Genomic DNA, 8,751 nt, shown 5'->3' with positions numbered 1-8,751 from the left:
TTTCTTTTCCTATCTATCTTCAAATGCACTAATTCTTTTTTCAAATGCACTAATTCTTAATATGTTATTAAATCTCCATTTGAGTGTTTTGTTTTTTATTTCTACAGGTTCTGTTTTGTTCTCTTGCATATATATTAGCTTGTATTTTATAGTTTTCTATTCTCTGAAGATATTTTAACTTGTTTTTCATTTTTTAAAACATAGTAAGCATAGTAATTGTATTATCTGTCCCTGAAGAATTTGAATAGCTAAATTCATTTTATGTTTTTTGTTTCTGCAGTTTGTAGTTTCTGCTGGGTTTTGTTCTTCGTGATTTCCCCGTGACACTCCATTACTTTTGACTGTGAACTGCTTTTTGTTTTCCCTTGGAAAATTATTTTTAAGGATTCCTATGGGAATCCTTTGTCTCTGCTTGGTACACTGGAGCACTATCAGTTCAGAAACAGCTTAAATTCATGGCATAAGGGTTTTGGAACCACTCTGGTGATGTAACTTTGGTATGCATTCATCTGGTTAAAACTTCTCAGGGATGGTTTTTATTTCCCATCCCTGCTCTGCTCAGAGCTAAGACAACCTTTCCTGCAGAAGTGGACTAGGTTAACTTTTGGCTCATCCTTGGACCAAGGGAATATCCCTTGAGTATCTTGGCTTTATTCAAGAGTATCTTGGCTTTATCTAGATCTTCACCGTGAGAAAACCCTGGGCTTTGATTTCTATTATCCACATTCTGCAAGGCCATTAAAGTGAAAGTTTGCCTAGGTAAGCAAATGTTCTTAGGGCAAAGCAACTGAAGTGCTCTGCTAACATTTCTGGGGTCCCTCTCTATTTAGATTTTGGCCTGGAAATGCCTTACTGTCTCATAGGAGGTCTATGTTACTTTTAAGAACTGGTTTTTTGTGCTATCCATTATTTTAAGTTGTTCTTCCCTCTAGCTGGGAGGGTTGGCCTGAATAATGTAGCCTGCCATATAACTGGAAAGATAAGTCTCATTTTATAATTTAAAAAACTATATTCAACCTGTGTTTCTATTCTCTTCCTCATTCTTAATGTGTGTGTGTGCGTGTGTGTGCATTTTAATTAGAATTTTCCAGAGCATTTCTGTAGTACTTTTCCTCCATTTATGCCTCCAATAGTTTTTATTTCTTTAATTACTGATTTCACCTTTATTTGCTTTCTTATGATTTTTTAAAAAAATTCTTTTGAAAAAAAATCTAACAACCAAAAAAAATTCTTTCTAATTTATTGAGTTGAATACTCCATTTACCTTTAAGTTTTATTATTTAGGTAATGAAAATATTTAAATAATAAATGTGTTTCTGACTTCAACTTTGGGTGCATCCCATTAGTTCTATTATTTCACATGTGCCTTCTCTGAAATTTTGATTTCCTTTTTACCCTAAGACTTATTTGGAGTCATTTCCCTCCTCCGTTTTCAAACGATTCCTTTTTCCCCTGTTTTTTTATTTATTATTGATTTTGATTGTATTTTGTTATTTTTAGGGAGTGTGGCCTATTTAGTTTCAGATTTTAAAAAAATTTACTGAGTTTTTGTGGCCTACTCTATTTACCAGTTTTAACACATATTTCACAGGCATTTGTCAAGAAAAGAATCATATGTAGGGTGCAATATTCAGGATATTCATAAACATAGATATCAATCTTTAAAACTAGTCATATGAGGGATTTTTTCCCCTACTTGATTTGTCAGGCCATTAATTCAAATGGCATAGGGACAAAATAAGAAGCTTTCTCAGGGCTAATGTGTTTAAGCCTATTATCTTTTAAATTTGAAGACATTTTTCTTTACGTTAGAATGCTTAGTATTTTCACTAATGATACTTGAAAGAGTAAAGCACATGGTTACTGTATGTAAAAAGATTATTTTCTCTCCCTCTCAAATTTTTACTTCCTGTACCAATTTCAACACTGATACATCAACTCTGTGGTCTTTCTGTGCTTTGTCTCTCCACTAAGCAAAATCATGACTGCCTTTCTTCCTTATGCCTTGGACTGTCACTGTGTCAATTTCTTCCTAATTAACCACATATAGAGAAAAAAATAGGCAAGAATATAATCTGTAAATAGTATTTTGACTTCAGAAAGTCTCTCTTCTTACTTTTTTTAAAAAAAGATTTTATTGGGGCGCCTGGGTGGCTCAGTGGGTTAAGCTGCTGCCTTCGGCTCAGGTCATGATCTCAAGGTCCTGGGATCGAGTCCCGCATTGGGCTCTCTGCTCAGCGGGGAGCCTGCTTCCCTCTCTCTCTCTCTCTCTCTCTCTGCCAGCCTCTCTACCTACCTGTGATCTCTCTCTGTCAAATGAATAAATAAAATCTTAAAAAAAAAAAGATTTTATTTATTTATTTGACAAGGAGAGAGAGAGAGCACAAATAGGAGGAGCAGCAGGCAGAGGGAGAAGGAGAAGCAGACTCCCTGCTGAGCAGGGGGAGCCTTATGAAGACTCGAACCCAGGACCCCAGGTTCATGACCTGAGCCCAAGGCAGTTGCTTAACCAACTGAGCCACCCAGGTATCCCTTTTTTTACTTTTTAAAAAAATCATTAATAAGATTTATTATTTTTTTTGTAAAATGGCTCCTTATAGAAAGTTTGAAAACAGCACCTGCAATATAAAGCAGCAGAAAAGAAAGGTGTATATAATCCCATCACTCCAAGGCAGCCATTGTTAACCTTCTACTTTTTGCAGAACTGTTTTTACATAATTGAGATCAATGTTGTAATCTGAATTCTCCACAAGGATATATATTTTCCATGATTAAAAACTATCCATCAAACTTGTTTAAATACCCTGACGACATTTCATGATTTACTTAATACTCCTTTAATATTATAATTTTCAATATCTCTATATTAATAATGTTTTGATGGGTTTCTTTTCTTCTTTTGTTTTTCTTAAGTGATGCAGTTGGACTTGGATCTTTCAGCTGCATCGGAAGCACCTGAAGGGCCCCACGCCCAGAGTTTGATTCAGTCTGGGATGGGGCCAAAGAATTTGCATTTATAACAACTTGAAGGGATGCGGATTGGCCAGGGCTCACATTTTGAGTCACTGGAATAGCTTTAATGAGCAGGATGCATCCAGACTTGCTTTGGTAAATTTCTGAAAAACAGTGCTTCTTCCTTCCATAGTAAGTTATATCTTTGATATTGCAAGGGAAGAAATAGTAATACATATCTTGGTTGGAAAAAGAAATAGTGATGTCTATTAAAAGGTTCTCTAAAATCCTTACTCTCTGGCTTTTGCTTTTGCTACCGCATTTGCACTTACTGTGGAATCTTACTGGAACACTTACCATTTGACCCTGGAGCTACATCACTATACAGCTGGTCTCTTTTTTCCCTTCTCTTTCTTCTCTCTCTCTCTCTCTCTTTTTTTTTTTTTTTTTTTTTTTTTTTTGGTAAGTCACCTGCTCTCATTTAGTTCATTTCCTTTCGTGTTTTCCTTCCTGTGGGAAGTCTCTGACATCTGTCCCACATACTTCTTTATGAGTACAAAGGCTCATCTTTTATCTTTTTATTTTTAACTTTTATGAGTCAGTTACTCTTACCCTTTTTATAGCTATGATCTTTTCATTCCTTATGTTTTGAAAAGATATTCTAGACTGTAATTCTTTGTGGCCAATCTTTTTTAATCTTTTTTTTTTTAACACCTTTAATTATTTTCTGTTGACATTTATATTTAGGTCTGAGCCTAATGTCAAATAGTAGCAGCATGAGGCTTCTCACTTCATTGGCACCATCATGTGGTGAAACTGAGTATCACACTGGAAAACCTGCTACGTAGAAGACGACAAGGTGCCATTACAGTACATTTTAGAGAGAGCCAGCCCTGAAATTACAGTCATAATAAGTTGGGGGATCTGAAACAGTAGTTCTGCTACTTTATTTAAAGCACAGCAAAATGAGAACTAGTAAACACCGATCATGGATTACGTGAACACTGTAGTCATTTTTAAGAGCTCAAAGCTTGGCTTTCCTACTCAATATGATATGGCCTTGGGCACTTTGGTTACTCTCCTTGAGTCTCAACTTCCTCATATGTATGGGGATACCAGTAGTATCTATCTCATAGGAACGTTGAGAGGAAAAATTACTATTATGATAATAGCACAATGGCCATCAAATAACTCAATAATATCAGTTATGATTTACTGTTAACAAACCATCATATTTGGTTTTTTCTTTATGTTCAAATCTAGAATGGAATGAGTATCAGAGAAGACGTCTCCTGAGATTTTAGAAAATTATGCCAAAATGGTATAACATTATACCAAAATAGTATAATTATCTTTAGAATGATCAGAAGTAACATGAAATTAAAAACTGCAAAAGGTGGATATTGAAAGAATATTTAAATAATAATGCCTTTTTAGAAAAAGGAGGAAACTTCTGGCAAGAAAATTCTTCTAAACTATTCTTACAAAGTGAAATTTGAAAATTATCTGGTTAAATTAACCACAATTGATAGTCAAAATAAATAATAGTGGGGGGGAGATAACCTAAAATTCTTTTCAAGGGTGGAAAAAACCTTTTAAAATTAAACATGACTGGGGCACCTGGGTGGCTCAGTGCGTTCAGCTCAGGTCATGATCCCAGCATCCATATCGGGCTCTCTCCTCGGCGGGAAGCCTGCTTCTCCCTCTCCCACTTTCCCTGCTTATATTCCCTCTCTCTCTGTGTCTCTCTCTGTCAAATAAATAAATAAAATCTTAAAAAAAAAATTAAACATGACTTATAGTCCCAAATCTTTGTCAAGGTCTATTAAAGAGAACTGTATGCTTTTATAAATCCTGGAAAGAGATACATTTGCATGGCTCCAGATGCTTGAAATTTTTTCCTCTTGGAAAATGAATTTTAATTATTTCCAGAAAAATAGAATGAAGGATATTTAAGATCAGTGAGAATAAAGCATGTAGGGTATCCGCCCCCCCCCCTTGAAAACCATGTGCATCCTTAGATAGAAAGAATAGTCTTGCCAGGAGCAGAGTCTTACATTCAATTTCCAAAGTGTGGTTTCCCCAGAGAGCTAGCTTCGTTCAATGAATTTTTGTTATGCCATTATGCAAATATAGTCTATGTTCATTATCTTTCCACTTATTAAATTCATCAAAATCTGTCCAGGAACACCTTTTCTGTTTTGTCAACTACACCCACAGTCTTGTTCCCAGATTTTTCATCAGTATTTTCAGGCTGTGAGGGAAAGAAAGCATGGAATGGGAATGATCTCATGAATCTTAAATATGCTGTAACTCTGTTCCAGTGCAAGATTTAAGTATATAACAGCCGTCTACAGTTGCTCGCAACCTATTCCAATCTCAGGGCAGTGCTGGCTTAGCGCAGTTGATCAGAATGTGGTACTAATGTGTCCACACTCAATTGCTATGTGATTCAACTGGCTGTGGAGAGAAGAAACATGTCTTCAGTGTCAACCAAACTTCTGTGGCCAGCAATTTAGAAAATCTATGTCTTTGATTACTGAGATTTGAGGATTTTCCAGAAACTTATTATTAACATCTATTTTAATTTTATTGTGGTCTGGAAACATATTTTGCATGGTTTCAATCCTTACAAATCAATTATTGGGTTTTATAACCCAGAATATAGTCATATAGTCTTTCTTGGTATATGTTCTGGTGCACAGGTGTGGGGGGGGGCAGTGGCGGAGGCGGGGAGAAAAAGAAAGAGAGATCCCCACACTATCCATTTATTTGGGTCTTTCATTTCAGCAATGTTTCAGAGTAGTACAAGTCTTTCCTGTCTTTCATTACATTTATTCCTAGGTATTTAAATGCCATTTTAAATGTTATATTTAAAATTCATATTCTAATTGCTGCTTGCTAATATATAGAAATACTGATTTCTGCATACCGAGGTTATCCTGAGCGCACTAATTTCAGTTATTCATTCTAGTAGAATTCAAAGATTTTTCTACATGGACAGTTATTAATCTAAAGAGAAGTACTTAATAGTTTTTAAAAATAAATTTCTGGGCCCCTGGGTGGCTCAGTGGTTTAAGTGACTGCCTTTGGGTCAGGTCATGATTCCAGGGTCCTGAGATGGAGTCCTGCATAGGGCTCCCTGATCCAGTAAGGTGTCTGCTTCTCCCTCTGTCTCTTTCTGCCACTCTGCTTACTTGTGCGCACTTTCTCTGTCAAATAATTAAAATCCTTAAAAAAATAAAAAGTAAAAATAAAGAAAAATAATTTTCTATGAAGACCCTTGTGAATAGTTTTATTCTTCCTTTCCAATCTTTGCACCTTGTATAATTTTATTTTTGCCTATTGCGGTATCTAAGACCATTGACACAAAGTTGAATAGAAGTGAGGAGAGCAGACATTTCCAACTTTTTCCTAACCCTAGGGTTGAATATTTCACACCAAGCATGATAGTAGCTATTGGTCTTTCATAGATGCTCTTTATAAAATGAAGCCAGTCCTCTTTTATTTCTAGTTTTATGGATGTTTTCCAAATGAATTGGCATAAATTGTGTCAAATGCTTTTTCTAAGTTTCTTGAAATGATCATAACATTTTTTCTCTGTTAATATGGTATGCTACATTGTTTAATTTATTAAATGTTGAGCAAAAATTGCATTCTAGGAAAAAACTCAGTTGGCTATTGTCTTTTATCCTTTATTGTTAGGGTCAACCTGCTAGTATTTTATGTATTTTCTTTTAATGTTTTTGTCAGATATATTTCTATCATGGTTATGCTATTATTACAAAATTGGGATAATATTCTCACTTCCTCTGTTTTCTTCAAGAGTTTAGGTAAGATTGACAGCATGTATTTTCTAAATGTTGATAAAATTCACCAGCAATAGCATCTGGGCCTGGAATTTTCTTTGCAAAGTGTTCTTTAGTTATGAATTCAAATTCTGTAATAGATGTAGAACTACTAAGATTTTCTACTTCTTCAGTCAGTTTTGTTTTTCAAAGAATTTATTCATTTCTTCTAAGCTATCAAATTTTATTAACCTAAATTTGTAGTATTTTCCCTCTGTGGTTTTAATTGGAATTTTTCAGCCTCAGTACTATTGATATTTGGGGCTAGAAAATTGCAGTGGGAACTGTCCTGTGCAAAGCAGCATCCCTGGTTTCCACACACCAGATGCTGGTAGCAGCCTCTCCAGGTGTGATAACCAAGAATGTCTCTAGATATTGTTAAATGTTCCTTGGGGGGTAAAACACCTCCAGTTGAGAACTAGTTTTTTTTTTTTTTTTTAAATTTTATTTATTTATTTGACAGACAGAGATCACAAGTAGGCAGAGAGGCAGGCAGAGAGTGAGGAGGAAGCAGGCTCCCCGCTGAGCATAGAGCCCCATGTGGGGCTCGATCCCAGGACCCTGAGCCGAAGGCAGAGGCTTAACCCACTGAGCCACCCAGGCGCCCCAAGAACTAGTGTTTTAATGTCTGTGGGATCTTTAGTGATCTTTTATTCCAGATACTGATAATTTGTCTCTATTTTTAAATTAGCTCTGTTAAGAGTTTCGTCATAGGGTGTACAAAAGCAGACTCTGGCCCAAACTTGACCCATGGATCATTTTGCTGACCTAGACTTAGATCATTAAATAGCTATTCTTTTTTAAAGAGGTTATAAAAGAGCTATACATATTTCCTCTAAGAACACTTTATCTGTCTCCCATCAATTTTGAATGCTGTGTTGTGTTGATGAATATTAGCCAAATAATGGCTATGGAGAGTTATTGTTGATCTATGGAGAGAACATATGAGCATTATTGTTATTCCAAGAAAACTGCTTACAAATGGACTTTGGGTTCTGTGAGAGACAATGAATATTAATATAACTACATAATAAAATTTAGTCACATAAATTAAATACATTCTCCCAAGTAGTTGATACATTGATATAAATTCTTATAATCTGGGAACAACAGTCTTTTTACTCTTCTAGCTAGAAAAGCCACAGTCTGCAATACCCAGAACGTTTATCAGGACAGGAAAATTATAGTAATTTTACTGCACCTTATCGAATATTGATTTGCTGCCACCTGCTGGGAGGCAGAAATGAGTTTTCAGTGTCCTTAAAGGGCAAGAGTGATGGCCTTAGAAGTTGTAAAACTTTGCCTATCCCATAAAATGAAGCATAACATAGGTACCCTTGGGCCTGAAAGAAATCAATAATTTTATTTTTATTTTTTTCAGAAATCAATAGTTTTAGAATAAATTAACTGCAGATAAAGAAAATATGACCTGTATATAAGATTGGGAGTAAATCCTTGTTCATCTAAGAGAAATTGGATGGGATATTTGCATTTATCATGAAATGATGTACAATAAAGTTCCTTAAAAATGGGGTGAACTCCTCAAGTACTGATTTTGTATTTGTGTAAAGGTAATTAACCTCTTGACTGGGGCTAATGAAGAAACTTAAGAGCTGAGGAACTGCTAAAGATTAGTAAAAAAAATAAAATAAAATACTAAATCTAACAACGATGCTTGTGATGGGCACAATAATAACCACACAAAGATGTCCATGCTGTGACTCCCAGTGCCCAGAGTGGAGCCATGAGCCCAGAGACCAGAACCAAGAACCACAGGATTATTCCCTGGCCTTGAAACTTAATGGAGACTGCCTGATTATATTTTGACATTGTTTGGGACTGGTGACTTTTTTCCCTTCTTTGTTCTCCCTTATTGAATGGGAACAGCTGCAATTGCTCCTCCGTGCCTCCTCTTCCCTTGCATTTTGGGAGCAGACATTTTGTTTTCTTG

This window comes from Mustela lutreola, chromosome 1 (assembly GCF_030435805.1).
Source record: "Mustela lutreola isolate mMusLut2 chromosome 1, mMusLut2.pri, whole genome shotgun sequence".
NCBI classification, from domain to species: domain Eukaryota; kingdom Metazoa; phylum Chordata; class Mammalia; order Carnivora; family Mustelidae; genus Mustela; species Mustela lutreola.
The sequence above is the reverse complement of the archived record's forward strand: the minus strand, read 5'-3'. Positions refer to the sequence as shown.